This window comes from Diceros bicornis, chromosome 22 (assembly GCF_020826845.1).
Source record: "Diceros bicornis minor isolate mBicDic1 chromosome 22, mDicBic1.mat.cur, whole genome shotgun sequence".
Classification (NCBI taxonomy): domain Eukaryota; kingdom Metazoa; phylum Chordata; class Mammalia; order Perissodactyla; family Rhinocerotidae; genus Diceros; species Diceros bicornis.
The window spans coordinates 10225411-10241103 of record NC_080761.1 but is presented as its reverse complement, the minus strand read 5'-3'; the positions used below and the strand labels follow the sequence as shown (position 1 = coordinate 10241103).

General features: G+C 44.3%; 1 pseudogene; it reads right to left on the bottom strand.

Moving 5' to 3' along the window:
* Positions 1 to 682: 682 nt before the first annotated feature.
* On the bottom strand, positions 683 to 6959 carry LOC131419950 (spermatogenesis-associated protein 31D4-like; annotated as a pseudogene).
* Between the last annotated feature and the right edge of the window lie 8734 nt (positions 6960 to 15693).

Below are 15693 nucleotides of genomic sequence, written 5' to 3'. Positions count from 1 at the left end.
TGCACATCCTTCTAGTTGCTATGTGTGGGACGCCACCTCAGTATGGCCAGACAAGCGGTGCCTTGGTGCGCACCCGGGATCCGAAGCTGGGCCGCCAGTAGCAGAGTGCATGCACTTAACCGCTAAGCCACGGGGCCGGCCCCAGACAGATTCTTAAGCAGCATCTCTGCTGTTCCTAGCCCAGCCCCCACCAGCCCAGGATCCACTGCAGCAATATCCCCCAAACACTCCCATTCAGGGTTCACCCACCTGTGGGGTCCTCTGGTCAGTGACTTCTAAATCATGATGAAGCCACTGTTTCTTTCTCACTGTTATTTTCTGAGAAATCTACCTGTCCTTGACCCTCTTCAGATGTAGAAGACCTGTCTTCCCTACTGCTCTGAAGGGAGGGGAAGCATTCAGTGAGGGGAAGCTGTGGGCTGCTCTACATTTTCGTTAAGGCTAAGCTAAGAGGCAGGAGACAGAGTCCATCTCAAACTCATCAGGAAGGAAATGGGCTTTAGGGGGCACATGATACCTGTTTCTCGTCAAGAGCTCCAGGGAACTGGTGACCTTTTAGAAGCCAAAGGAAGCAATTAGTAAGAGCTGAACTAACTCCTTCCTTTCCCGAAGCACAAGCTCTGAGTTACCCGAAACCCATGCCCCCAACACAGCACACAGAAAACACACAACTATTGTTTAGGATCATTTATTGGGGAGAATCAATATTGCCCACAAGAAAGGAATTATTTTGGGGTGGGAAATTTTCCTCTCTGGAAATTCTGGAGAAGCATTTTCTGTTGGAATAGCAGAGACGGATCTCTGAGCACAGTGCCTTCAGTAGTGGTGAGAGTGGCCAGAGGCCCCTGGCTGGCTTGACGCCTGCAGGTGGGGCCTGGATGGGGCACAGGCTCCCTGCGGGGCACGGATGAGGGACACAATAGCTGGTCCTTAAAGGCCGCAACTTTCTGGGGGTGTCTGTCCTCGTCTCTGCTCCGTCTAACTCTTGGATAACTCTGGCCGGCAGAGAGAGCTTCCTGGTGGCAGGACTTGGTGTTTGTCACTTTACAGGAGGGAGCCCTGTAGCTGGAAGGATGGCCCTGGATGGGCTCTGCGCGGGCCTGCACTTCTGCCTTCTGCTGAGTTTTCCCAAACTTCCTCTGGGCGGGTAGGGGCTCTCGAGGACAGGTGGTATCTATCACATGCCAATGCCCCAGTTTCTCTTCTGGGGACTTCCCAGCATCTGTCATGATCTTCTGAGCTGTGATCATCCCCATAAAGGCAGCTCTCTTTTTAACTAGGCCTCTGCTCTGCGCAGATGATGTGGAGCTGCCCTTTTTCTGGGAATTCTCTTGCCTTTTGCATTTTATCCCGCAATTAAACCATTGCAAAAAGTCATTCATTTTCTTCCTGAAGAGGCTCTCAGGAGGAGGCTGTCCCTTCTGTGATGGGGTCTGGGAAGACTTGCTCCCAAGCATCTCCTCTAATGCCATGTCCTGAGTAGGGAAACTCTTCCTTCTAGGTTGGGATGTCCCCAACTCTGCGTCCCCTCCACCGTGCTCTTCTGCTTTGGGGCCCGGAGGGCTCACTCTCTCTGCAGCTGGTGGGAAATTCTTATCCTGGCACCTCAAGACATGCTTAGGGAGCCAGGGCTCCTGCCACTGCTCCACACCAATTCCTCTGTCCTCCAAATGGATATGCAGCACCTGGGAAGCTCCAGCATCCCCGCTAGAGACACCCTGGGCATGAGTCAGTGAGGCCTTGTCAGTCAAGCTCTCTGAGGGAAGGGGCCTGTCAGTGGGTTGGCCTTGGGCCTGGCTCTGCTTCCTCTTCTCCAGTTTAGACTTTAATTCGCTCAACAGCTGTTCTTTAAGATCTGATGATTTAGGATCTCGGGGAACTGGTCTTCTTGGTGGGGGGCTTTCAGTGGTCACAGTAGTTTCTACTTTACTCTCATTCACATTTATCATTTGGGAGCTTCCTGGCTTGCTGGTTGCCAAGATGTCACCAGTTTTTGATTGAAGAGCATCAAGCTCCTTGGCCCTGAATATCTCCCTGGACACGTTGAGCACGGAGAGAGGTTCTGACTTCTTCTCCCTCTTTTTGGCCTGTCATGTTTCTACTCCATCCCTGGAACTCACCCTGTTCTCCTCTGGCTCCTGTCTGGCCCCAGCTTGCCTTGCAGGCAGCCTTGGGGGGCATCTGTTGCATAGTCGAGTCTGTCTCTGACTTGCTTTGCCTGTGGTGCCGTGTGTGACAGGCAGAAGGGTCTGTCTGGCACCCTTACTTCTCTGAACATCCTCTGCAAGCTCTCGGGTGATACCAGAGGGTGATTGTGTCAGGACCCCCTGTCCTTTCTTGCCCACAGGTGAAGTGGCAGAGAAAGGACGATTCAGGACAGGGGCTGAATTTGTGGTTCCCAATTTGTCTCCATGAAGAGATTTAGAGCTTCCTCTAAGGGGCTTGAAGCCCCCAGATTTGGAATCCACCTCAGAAATCAGGTTGGTTGAGGAGGGAAGGTGGGAATGGGACAAGGACTGGGATGCGGCATCTTTCAATTTAGAGATCTCTATGGATTCAAGGACTCTGCGGGGAAGGCCCTACAGCAGCCTCATACGAAACCTTTTGATATGGGCTTCCAGCATCTGTTGTGCACTGGAATCAATGAAGGAAAGCTCCTGGGAGGTATTCAGGGAGTGGTCCCCACCCACTGATGGTGGCAGACTTCTCTGTTTTATTTGGGTGTGGGATTTGTCAGAAAGCAGCAGTGTCTGCTTGATAGCATGCCATGAACTATGCACAGTCCCAGGGAGCCGGCCCTCGTTGATTTCCTCAAACTTCTTGCTCAAGTGTACTTTCAGGACATTTTCAAGTTGTTTGTGACCTAGACTCCCCACTGAGGCCCTTGAATTTTTCCCTGACAGACTCGCCATGTGACTATTTAGGTCTTTCTCAGAGTCATACCCCAGATCCTTATCTGAATACCTCTCTGGGCCACTCAACAGGTGAGCTTTTGGGCCATTCTCTGGAGTATGTCCCTGATCCTTCCCCACGTCCTTCTCTAGATGAAGCATTTCTGAGCCCCTCTCGTGGAAGCTTCCAGGATGGCTCAATCCAACATTTAGAGTTTTGTTCACAGAGACCCATGAGGGTCCATGATCACTCTCTGACTCAGGTATCTCTGAAAAATTGCTCGGAGGCATTGGTGACAGAGACTCCTGGATCCTGCGGGGCAAGCCCCACCGGTGTTGGATGAGCCTCTTTTCAAGGTGATACTCTAGTTTCTCCCGAAGCTCATCGCTGAGAGGAAACTCTCCAGGAAGGATGGAGACTGAACCATGGGCCTGGGAGGCCCGGCGGCAAGGAGAGTTGGGAACTGAAGGGCAAAAGTCTTCCTGAGAGCTTTGGACCACAGAGGGTAAACCCCACAAACTTTCCTGTTGCTTCTGCAACACGTTCCATTCCAGGTGTTGAATGTCAGATGCGATGAGAGACTCCGATTCATTCTGCGGTCTGTGGAAACTCACTCCACAGATCTCGGTCTTGGGTAGAGGACCAGATGGTGGGATTGGGAGTGGGGATTGAAGGTGGGCCTGAGGCTGGACCTGAGTGAGAGGTAGGGGTTGGGATTGGGGCAGGGTTTGAGGCAAGGATTGAGGCTGGATCTCAGGCAAGGACAAAGGTGGAGGACGGGGAAGTACTGGTGGTTCTTGGTCCATGGAGGCATTCAAGATTCTATTGAAAATGAAGATTGAGGAAGAGTCACCCAAGACATGGTCAGCAGTGGACAAGGACTCGCTGTGCAGAGATGGGAGACCCCAGAAGAGCTGGACACGTTTTTGCTGTAAACTATCCTCTGAGGTCTTAGGATACGGGGGCTGCTGGTGCACGTGCAGCTCCTTTGGTTTGGCTTTGCTGCTCCAAAAAGAAAGGGAGACTGCTGAGTCATGCTTATGAGCAATTGACTCCAACATTTTTTCTGAGGAATTTAATTGGTAGTCTGGCCTAAGTTCTTTTGGAACAGAACCCCTCTTCTTTTCTTTTTCCTTCTCCATCAGGAAATCACTCCTCTTTTGGACTTGTCTTTCCAGGAGTGCCAGGGCATCAGGGCTGAGAAATGAGAGGTTACCAGGCTCTACAAGATTGGTTGCAGAGTCTCCCCAAAAAGAGGCCCCTGAAGAACGGAGGGCAAGAAACTCTTGATTGACATCACATTGTGCCGAGGTGGAAGGAAACAGGTCTTTGGCATGAGCTTGCCATGAGGGGTATTCTGAAGCTGACAGGCTTGAATGGTCAGCACCTTTGATTGTTGGGACACAGGTGGACAACCCACCAGGGCTATCTGGAGATGAGTTCTCCAGAATAGGCTTCAGTAAGATGGAATTCGAATTAGGTTGAGTCACAGTTACAGCACAGTCTGGTGGTGGTGAAACAGACACGGTTGGTGGTGTATGATGATGAGCCAATGAATCAGTGGGATTCATTGTCTGGGACAGATCTGGTAAGGGATTGGTATCTTGGGAAAAGGTGGGGTCAAGAGAGAAGATGGTATGCAGAGACAAAGTGGCCTCTGGTTGGAGAACAGGATCTGCTGTCTCAGTGTCATGTGGTGGGAGAGGGGGAGAGGCAAGGGGTTGGGGTGGGGAATGGTCCACGGGGAACTCAGAGTCCAAGAGAAGAAAAGGCTGTGGTGGCAGAGAGTGACCTGGTGGTGAGGATGAAAGAAAGTCAGCTAAGGGTGTCATTGGGTTAGGTGAGAGAATGGAGGGGGATGGTGGGGAAGGCTCAGACAGAGGGCCTGGTATTAGGTCTCCTGGAGGGACTTCTGAGAAGGCAGAGGACACAGTGAACGATAACTCAGTCACAGAAGCTGTGGAAGCCAAAGAAGACACAGAGAGAGTATCATCTTCTAGGTCCTCTGGGAACATCAGCCGATTGACCACTGCACTTGTGCTGTTACACACCTCACAGAAGGAGTCTGGACATAACAGTTGACGAGTGTGGGTGGTATTATGATGCTGGCCCAGGGGGCTGTGAGAGACAGGAGGTACAAAGCTGCAGCCAGGACCACAACAAGGAATGGAGGACCTGCTGGTCTGGCGGGGAAGGGGCCACCTGAAGCCTACTGCCCCTTCACATTGTCCCACATCCATGACTTCACAATATACTCAAGAACTCTCACCCCAAGGCCTTCATTCACATACCTGTTCCTATGGTTACCCCCTCCCATGACTAGGGCAGGCTGCACCGAATCCCTGGAATTACATAGGACATGCTAAAGAGGGATCAGGAAAGAAGGAGAAAGACTATTCACCTTTTCAGAATAGAAATCAGCCTCCTTTCCTCCTCTGTTTCCCTCTCGTAATATCTCCAACCTGGGAAACCAGAAGAGTGGGTTTTGGAGGGAGTAGGTAGAAGCATGGGTGTTAGGAGTCCCTTTATAGGAGACCCTTGGGATGTTAGACTCTGAAAGCCCCAAGAATCAGTAGATGAGGTCAAATGGTCAGTGATGATATTCACAAGGTTCACCTGTGTATGTTGCTTCATTCGTAAAGTACTTGCACATACATTATCTCGTGTAATGCTCAAAACCACCATGTGAGGAGCTCAGGTCAGTGGTTACCTCAAAGAGGAATGTGATCATCCAGGAAGTCAAAGTACTTTCACAAGGTCAGGAGACAGAAGTTCTGACGTGGCCACCTATTGGGCAACACCCATTGCCCAGGTCCATCACTGCTTCATGCCCAGAGGCGGGCAGAACAGGAATCTGAGAAGTGTCTCGGGTTCTGACTGCCTTCCCATGAGCCTCTCCTCTGAGGGCCCTGTTTTCTGAGAGGGACAGTATCTAGCAACTGACATCCTCAGAGATCATGGACATGGGACCTCATTGAGGGACAGGAAGGGTCACCCTTGGAGAGCTCAGGTGGAACAGGCAGAACCTTACCTCTCGATGTTCCACCTTTCCTTCTCCTCTTGGCTCTGCCCTGACGCTGAGGACAAAAAGAAAAGAGTGAGGGGCTGGAGCTCATTTCTCTCCCTTCTCTAGGAAACTCAGATATCCATATCCAAGAATAATATGACTCTCTATTTTAATTAATAGAACTGTGTGTTCCTTCCATTAATTAATTTTTTAAAATGATAAATATTTTCAATTTTTCTTTCTTTGGAAAACTCAAAGAAGGATTTTTATCTACAAGGTCCACACTTGATTTTCTCAGTCAGAAGTCCTCTGCTCAACAGGGCAAAGAATCGGAGGCCAACAGTCACGTCTTTGCCCCCTCAGATAGGACCCTGTATCTTGGGACAGAGCATGGGCTCCATCCTCTCCTCAGAGGCTCTCAGAGGCTAAGCCCTGCTCTCCTGATCTGCCCAACATGAAGGGAGGCTTGGTCAAGTGACACCTGTTGTGGGAATGTGACTCATGATCAAGTACTGGGAACTCTGTTCTGCAGAGATCCCAAACTCTAAATAACCCAATCCAGGACTGCAGAATCACTGAGTTTGGGCTTTTATCCCAGAATCCTCTACCACACCCAGGTGGTCTGTGAGCTTTGAAGGGAAACAGTCCCAGCTGAACCCCTAGCCCTGCCTGGCCTATTCCCCTGGACGCATGATGTTCTCTCCTCTACTCAGACTTCCCATCTTGTCTCTCTGAGCCAACCAAACTCATTTGAAAATGTGGGAATAGAAACGGAAAAAACAATAAAGAGTCCCTGTTGTGGGCTCGCTCAGAGTTCCTTACCTTTTGGATATCTTTGGTTTTCCAGAAGGTTGGTAAAGATGGAATCCCCAACAGGTAGCACAGGAACAGAAGGAGCAACCCCAACCCACACGGGAAGGTGAGGTTGGGGTCAGTATCCAAGAATGTTGAGCCAAAGCTCAAACAGGACTCAATAGGGCTATTCAGAAATGAGAGAACGTTCCATTGACTGAACTCCATTGTCTGAATCGCAAGGCTGCCTGAGGCAACTGAGCTCTGAGATTGCAGGCACAAGACTATAGTCCCAGGCCTGCATCACAGAGCACTGAAGAGTCACAAAGGGTTTCAAAGGGTGGGGGAGGGGATAGCCTGAAGAAGTGTGCCCACAGCCCCTGCCCTACCCACCAGCCTGGCAGATCTCTCCACCACCAACACCACCCGCCCCCTGGGCCCTCTAGGTCCCTCTGCCCTGTCCGTCATCCTATTTTCCAACTCCCTCCTTTCATCATATCATATATTTACTTTAATGAAATTTTCTGCTTGTTCCACCTGTACCCCAGATATTACCTGGGTCCCCTTTACTATTTGGGAAATCTGACTTGGGTCTCACCAGTTCTGCTGCCTTGAAAGTCTGAAATGCTGCCTGGAATTTTTGCTTGTACCCAGACATTTACACTCAGGACATATATGTCCTAGATCTGTCTTTCCTATAGAATGTTTTTCTTACATGAACCCAGATATAGAACTTAAAGTTCTTCTACACTTATTTAAGTTTCGTGAATGTTGAGTAGCAAATTTTAGTTTTTTGTTTGTGAGCTTTTACCATCTTCAGAGGGGCTGACTCAGATAATTAAAATGAACAATTCATTATTCCACATTCACAAAACTAAAGTCAGTACTATACTTGTAATTAAGATGTTTTCAATAAACTTGCAGTTATACCCAATCTGTAATGCATGTAGTGGAGTCTTTAAGTAACCTGTGTTGATGCAAATAATCCATAATCAATCTATAAGTCAAAATTGGGGTGAGTTTATTAAGAGCCAATTTGAGGACTGGCCTGGGAGAACTTTTCCACCAAGGCAGGAAGCTCTCTAAAGAAGTGGGATGTACAGGGTGGTTATATACCATCTTGGAACAAAGAGCATACATCAAATATGACAGGAATATCTATTTTACTACTGTCATGAGATGCTTAGCTAGCACAGCAGGTCAGTAATTAATCCTTAGTTTCTGAGAAGAAATGCTTATCCTTAAAGAAATGCCGATATGGGGGAGGCAACATCCCTATCTTTAAGACATTGTAAATGGTTAAAGCAGATATACAATGCATGCTCAACAGGCCACATCAGGCCTTTCTGGAAAAACAAGGTCAGGCCAAATTAGTTTTAAACCAGTGGCTTCCTCATAGACTCCAATATATCCTATTGCTTTTCATTTATTCATCACTTGTAATAAAGATGTTTCTAAGAAGCTGCTTAAGACCTATGTTCAGCAGAGTGTTCTTTCAGTGAATAAAAGTAATACCTTTTCTATAATGCATGTAGTGAAGTGTTTGAGAGACTTACAATATAGACATTTCTAATAATCTACTTGAAAGCTGTGTTCAGCACAATGTTGTTTCAATGAATAGAAGTTATACACAATAGTTTGTGTAGTTTTTATGTAGTATGTATGTAGTGCTTACCTACTTGTAATAAAGATGTTTCCAATAGGCTACCTGCAAGCTGCATTCAGCACAGTGTCCTGTCAGTGAATACCAGTGATAATCTGTAATGCATGTAGTGGTTAAGTAACTTGTATTCAAGATGTTTCTAACAAGCTGCTTGAAAGCTGCGTTCAGCAGTGTTCTTTCAGTGAATGAAAGTGATACGTATTCTGTAATGCAGACAGTGAAATATTTACAATTTGTAATAAAGATGTTTCCAGTAAGCTATTTGCAAGCCGCATTCAGGAGAGTGTTCTTTCGGTGAATGGAAGTTATACTGTTCTGTAATGCATGTTGAGAAGTGTTTTCAATGCTTGTAATACAGATGTTTTAACTACTTAAAAGCTACTTAAAAGCTGTGTTCAGCACAGTGTTCTTTCAGTGAATGAAAGAGACGCCCATTCTGTAATGCACATAGTAAAGTTTTTAAGAGACTTTTAATAAACATTTTCTAACAAGCTAGTTGCAAGCCATGTTCAGCATGGTGTTCTTTCAGTGAATGGATTTGATACCCATTCTGTAATGCATTAGTGAAGTGTTTACAATACAGGCATGCGTGGCTTAACAACAGGGATAAGTTCTGAGAAATGCATTATTAGGTGACTTCATTATTGTGTGAACATCGTAGAGTGTACTTAACGCAAACCTGGATGGTGTAGCCTACTACATACCTAGGCTGTATGCTACTAATCTTATGGGGCCACTGTCATATATGTGGTCCATCATTGACCAAAAAGTTGTTATGCAGTGCATGACTGTACAGCAGATTTGAGGTCTTTGGACATATCTTGGGAGGGAAATCTGGGCAGAAGAACCAGACTTTCTGCTTATCATTCTGACTTGAACATTGAGAGAAATGTGAACTAATTTTTTTGCCTGAGCTGGTAAAGCAGAGCATAAGTGACAGCATTTGCTTACACATCTATCCCCGTACTTGCCTTGAAGCAGCTGGAGGGTAATATTCATCTCTGGAGACCTGTGGATGGATGGTAGATGTTCAAGAAATGTTCATTGGCCATAACTGAACTGTAAGACCTTAGACAAGTCACCTCATCTCTCCGGGTCTCAATTTCTTCATCTGTACAACCCCTATCCAGGAACACTGAAGTGTCACCCACTCAGGCTAAGTAAGAAAAACAAAGTCAGTGCAGGGTGCTTTTATGTCAGCTTTATTGTTTTCGAGGACACAGAGTAATATGAACTTAGGTAACAAAGGAGGTTGGGCAGGATGTCTTGAAAGTGCTTTTAATCAAATATTTTAAATGACACATAATTAACACATTGTTTTAAAGCAAATGGGCACTTTAAAGTAGTGCTCCATCCCCTCAAGTAATTTACCTGAGAACAAGAGCCAATATAGTCCAATCTAATTTGATACCAGAAGATGTTCACCTCATATTATTGTGGCAAAATGTCAGGTTACAAAACACTGTGTACAGCATGATCCCAATTTCATAAAATATTCACACCCATCTATCTGTCAACCTACAAAAACATAAACCGGTTTAAGAGGCAAGGTGTTTATTTGGGATCAAAGAATTGCAATTCAGGGAGCACAGATCCAGGTAGAAACCCAAGTAGTGTCAAATTACAGGAGAGGGGCTCAGGGTTTTTATGGGAAGAAGGGAGGAAGATGAGGTAAGTTGTATTAAAGAAGAGTTCACTGGTGCTAGATGAGGTAAGGCTGGGTTTGTACTTTATAGATTGGCTTGAGATTCAGTCATAAGGCAAAAGGCCAGACTTGGACTTCATTGGTTGGTTAGGGATTCAGTCATTAGCAAAGTCCAATTTCATCAGTCCTTGCAAACAGGACATTCTTGTCCTTACTGACTTCTTTGAATATTGGCGGTTTGGTCCAGTTTGGAGGATAAAGAAAATAAGATGTGCAAGGCAAGTTCTCTGAAATGGCTGCTCTGGCTCTATTTTAATATGGCTCCACTCGTATCACCTTTCACATTTTCCTCTTTTGATCAAGGTCTGTCTTCAAAAGCATCATTGATCAAACACTGGAAAGCATGGTGATCCCTCATTGCCAGGAAGGCTTGTTCCCAATGTGTCATGTCCCTCATAGGAGGGAAAGTGGTTTCCTTAGGAGCCTTTAGGCCACCTTTGAGCAAACACCAGAGCAGAGAAGACTCTACCATCAAGTTCTTTTAAGGATAAACATCTTCTGCAGTTCCTTAAAGTTTCTCATGTGAAGTTTCACAAGCCATGGTAATCATTTCAAAGCACTGAGTGACCATTATCCGAGTGGTGTTTTTATAACATCAGGCTATGCAGGAAACAAAGTTTTACAGCAATGAGAATTCCTATAATAACAAACAAAATACTGAATCCAAATTGGAGAATAGACCTGAACCAGGAGGCAATGCCTGAGGGAAGCCAGCTAAAGAGATCCAAGAACCATAGGATGTCAGTGGGTATTACATTTAACTATTCAGTTTGTGCCCGAATTCTGTCTAGTTATGTCTCTACCTTGCCAGAGGTGTTTACCCAAGTAAAACAAGGGGTATTTACAACAGTTACAAATGATATCTCTTAAATCTTAGAGGTTCGATTGGTTAGGCAAGAAGTTCTAGACAGCACAGTGAATTAGGGGAGGAATGGCAGAGAGATAGGTAATTAAATGTACCAAAGGATTCTCTAGATTCATGTACAGAATGGAGCTTCTGATGACAAACCCAATAGTCAGAAAGATGACGTGAGTGGAGCCATATTAAAATAGAGCCAGAGCAACCATTTCAGAGGAATTGCCTTGCACATCTTATTTTCTTTATCTTCCAAACTGGACTAAACTGCCAACATTCCAAGAAGTCAGTAAGGACAAGAATGTCCTGTTTGCAAGGACTGATGAAATTGGACTTTGCTGATGGCCAAATCCCAAACCAATCAATGAAGTACAAGTCTGGCCTTTTGCCTTATGACTGAATCTCAAGCCAATCTGTGAAGTACAAACCTAGCCTTACCTCATCTAGCACCAGTGAACTCTTCTTTAATACAACTTACCTCGTCTTCCTCCCTTTTTCCCATAAAAATCCTGAGCCCCCTCTCCTGTAATTGGGACACTATTTGGTTTCTACCTGAATCAGTGCTCCCTAAATTGCAATTCTTTGATCCCGAATAAACACTTTGCCTCTTAAACTGGTTTCTGTTTTTGTAGGTTGACATGTGGTGTCAGCAAGTGGGACCTGAAGCAATCTCACTTTCGTGGACCAGCATCCCTGGAAACAGGTTGGGTACCAACATGAGCCCCCTTGTGTGCTCAGCTGCTTCCAGGAACAGCTGACTCTTCTGATAGTAGGACCTCTCAAGCTCGGACCTCCCTCCCTTTGGTTGAGGTCAGTGAGTTTCTTTGGGATCATTGTGGTGGCTTTCATCATCAAAGGAGAGGTTTCTCTCAAGCAAGCAGGGGACTACCTGGTTATGGCACCAATGTGGTTTTTGATGCAGGAGGGGATTCCCTCCATAGATTTGTGAGTACTCTGAATTTTGGAGGGGATTCCCTCCATAAAAATTTCTGCTTAGACAAACTTTGTTCAAGGTTAATACGCATATGAGGAAAAAGCTATTGCTAAGAGACACCTTGGAAGCCAAGGCTGCAAAATTGCTGGGCATGAGTTGAGCATTTGAGAGTCATTAGGTCACTCACCAACCTCAAGAAAACTTTTGTGCAATGAGGTACTCTGTAAAATATCACACAACCCCATCCCCATGGCACATCTCCCTTAGGTATAAGTTTGCCTCCAAGAGACCTAAGGCTAAGCTAACCCTGTTGATGTGCATATAGAAAACCCTATTGTTATTCTAAATTTCACACTTTTTTTTACCATCGGACTTTCATTTTCTAAAGTTTTCCAAGAGGTTCCTCCCTCAGGAACTCCAGCTGGTTTTATATTTAAAAACTGTAGTCTTTCCCGTTGTAAACTGTTGTCCCAGTGGACTGATAATACTAAGGATGATTTAAAATTACAGTAGCCACTTTGGGGCTCCTTTGAGCTTCCAAAACTTGTCTTTTTGCACACTAGATTTGAGAACCATGGACCAGACAAATTAAATGCAATCTTTAATTTCTAAAGAGTCAAATGTGCCACCATCCAGCACACCTGCTTAAAGCCTATGGTCTAGGAAGCTGTAAATATTTACCAAGAACAGCAGAATCTTACTAAGTTTGTTTCATGTCCTGAGAACTTGGCTTGGTAACTGCCAGGTTGGGGCCCCCAAAATACGATCAGACGGAAATGTGGGTTACACCCCATTTGCAGTCAGATATGGCTGGACAGATATGTGAGTTGAACTCCATTTGGGGCTAGCAGTCTGCTACCAGCCTCAGGGGAATCACACCGGCCATTAGAAGGAATGTTCCAATTAGATACCATCATTTAAGAAGTGCACTTCAAAGTCTTCAAAAATTCTAAAATAGTCTCACTGAAAGTTTCATTGCAAAAAGCTAAAGAAAAAATGGTAAGAGGTACCTAAAAGAAAAGACTATAAAAGTTAATGGCTTTACAGACACCCCCATATCTACCTTCAAAGGAGGGCCCTGAATGGGCCCCTCCTAGAGTTAACAAGACTCTGAGAGATTTTCTGGTAAACTGCTACGTTATTCCCTTAAACAGCCAAGGGGAAACTAAAATTAAAAATTAATGGAGTTGTTTAATACTGAAATATTTACTGTGCGTCCAGGCTGAAACCTGGCAGGATATTTGAAAGGATTTAGTAATTTCTGATCAGTAATTTGGCCAAATTGGAAGCTGATATTTGGAGCCTGAGAGGAAGTTTTTTATAGGCCTTCTTCCCTAAGTTAAAATAAAACTATGTGCCCAGAGGGAAAGAAGCAAATTAGAGATCAATCTATGATGCCATTTAAGTTACAACCCAATTTCTGAGGAATTGAGAGCAATGGTCCTTAACTTAGGAATCTTTGCAAAACTGGAAATGCAGCTTTAGGGGCAGTTCAGATTGCACCCATTCCCTTTCACCAATCCTCAAACCGCCCCTATTCATCTCAAAAAGTTTGTAACCTCTCCAGAAGCTGTTATCTAGACCATTACCAATTCCTAAGACTGAAGGAAAAAAGAGGCAAACAGCTATAGAAGCACCCTTGTCCAAAATCTAGCATCTTAAGTGTCTTCTCCACAAATATTAATAGAAAAAAAGATTTAGCCATCAAAGCAGGTAACCTTAATTTATTCCATCTGCCAGAAACAAAATTTGTATCAAACTATTCTTTCGTAACTAGTAAGCTTTGTATTACTGTACCTGATTCGTGGCAGTAATCTTAAAACTATGGGGTCTCTATGTGTGTCTATATATATGTATGTTATATTTATATGTGATATTTTTCTACCTCTGGATGGTATAATTTCTAAAAGAGCTCCATTTAATTGGCTTAAAGTAAACACTTATATAAATTATTTCTAAATATAATAGAAATTAACCCAGAGGAGTTTCAGGATCACATGACCTAGGAAAATATTCAGTATTAAAGCTAATTTAAGTTTGTTGTCTTTAGAGTTATCAACATTAAATATACAACTTTTGTTCTAGCTAGGCTTACCAAAGGCCAAACAAATTCATGTTTTCTTTGTTACAAAATTTGGCAGCAATAAATTGATGGCTGATTTTGTCTCATGTCTCATGTAGTTTTTTTAGGGAATCTAAATATAATTATTGGGAACAAGTAAGCTAAAGAGATGTAAGTAAGAGTAAAAGGTTTTTAGGTGAACTTTTTAACAGTAATTATGTGTTATGGTATATGTACTTAAAAATAACTTCAAAACCTTTTGGTAACTTGAGACCTTAGAGTTTTCTAAGTTAAATGATAGAAATTTATTGAGTATCTAGATCATTTCCAGATAAGATAAAATATTAGATTTTAATTACTAAACATATGTGTATCTACTTTTGGCTTCTTATTACAGAAAAAACTAAAAGATGTTTGGGTCTATTAATAAACATGGTCTTGTGCCACATTAAAATTTTTATGCTATGAGAAAAATGTATGTTTTCAGTAAAAAAAAAAGAAGGTATATGGAATGGAGATATTTTTAAGAAAGTAAATTTGTTCTAAAGTAACACTGGTTATGAGAAAGGACAAATTCTGAATGTAAAAAGGAAATTTACAGAAGGTTTGTGGAGGAGGAACCCTGAGAAAAGAGTTTTGTGCTTGGTCAAGCTGGCTAAGATTGGAATGAATTTAATTAAGTAAGTGGGTTTTAATATGAAAAGTAAGCTAGTAAAAAATTAGAATTTGGTTTCCTCTTTATTATAAGGACAAGATTTTCTTGGGCTTTTAGTCTACTCTTTTTTTTTTTTTTTTTTGTGAGGAAGATCAGCCCTGAGCTAACATCCATGCTAATCCTCCTCTTTTTGCTGAGGAAGACCAGCTCTGAGCTAACATCTATTGCCAATCCTCCTCCTTACCCCCCGCCCCCAAAGCCCCAGTAGATAGTTGTATGTCATAGTTGCACATCCTTCTAGTTGCTGTATGTGGGACGCAGCCTCAGCATGGCCGGAGAAGCGGTGCATCGGTGCGCACCCGGGATCCGAACCCCGGGCCGCCAGTAGCGGAGCGCGCGCTTAACCGCTAAGCCATGGGGCCAGCCCTAGTCTACTCTTGATAAAGAGATTATGAAAGATTTTTTTCTTTATCTTTGAGTAGTCTACCACAAAGGCAGGGATTTTATGTTTTATCAAAATAATTTCCTTTATTGTTTTTATCAGGTCTTTAATCACAAGAGCTAAGGTTTTTCTTACAACTATTTAAAGTTCTGTATTTGCTGAAAATCTTTCATTGTCACCATGGTTAAACGGATAACTAAGCATTGTTTCACAGTGACCTATGATCCTATTTGACCAAATGTTTTAAAACATTTTGATATTTTTTACAAACTTCCAAAAATCGAATTCTAAATGAAGTCTTTTTGACCTAGAAATAACTTTTGAGGTTTTTCAGAGGGTCCCTGGAACACCTCACCTGGAAAGATTTGTTCCCTCTTCCTATAAAAACAAAGATATTAAACTAATTGGGTGGGGCCAGCCTGGTGGTGTAGTGGTTAAGTTCACACACTCAGCTTCAGTGGCCCAGGGTTCTGGGGCTCAGATCCGGGCGCGGACTTACACACTGCTCGTCAAGCCATGCTGTGGCAGGTGTCCCACATACAAAATAGAGGAGGATTGGCACAGATGTTAGCTCTGGGACAATCTTCCTCAAGCAAAAAGAGGAGGATTGGTTGGGCCGGCCCTGTGGCTTAGCGGTTAAGTGCGTGCACTCCGCTGCTGGCAGCCCCGGTTCGGATCCCGGGTG